This window comes from Penaeus monodon, chromosome 29 (assembly GCF_015228065.2).
Source record: "Penaeus monodon isolate SGIC_2016 chromosome 29, NSTDA_Pmon_1, whole genome shotgun sequence".
Classification (NCBI taxonomy): Eukaryota; Metazoa; Arthropoda; class Malacostraca; order Decapoda; family Penaeidae; genus Penaeus; species Penaeus monodon.
The window spans coordinates 13441875-13442205 of NC_051414.1; positions in this window are offsets into that span (position 1 = coordinate 13441875).

Consider the following 331-nt stretch of genomic DNA (forward strand, 5'->3'; position numbering starts at 1 on the left):
CGAGGGAAACGCTGGTCCCCCACTGCCTCCTTTTGCTTTTCCTTTTATCGCAAAAGCCCAACTTCTAAAAAAAAATGTTATTCTGGGCCCGGTGTGGGGGAGAAAAAAAAAAAAAGCATTCCAGGGCTAAGCGGCATTTAGTATTTTGGGTTTACTTTCATTTTTTCCGGGTTTAAGTTTCCTTCATGGAATGAAGGATTTTTTCCCTCCTTCCCGGGCCCTGGGGGGCGCAGGAATATTCTGTTTCCCATTCTTTTTTCCCCCTTTTGGGAACGGGAAAAGGAAACAATAATTTGTGAAGGATTGGCCCAAGGGATTGTGTATTTTTGCC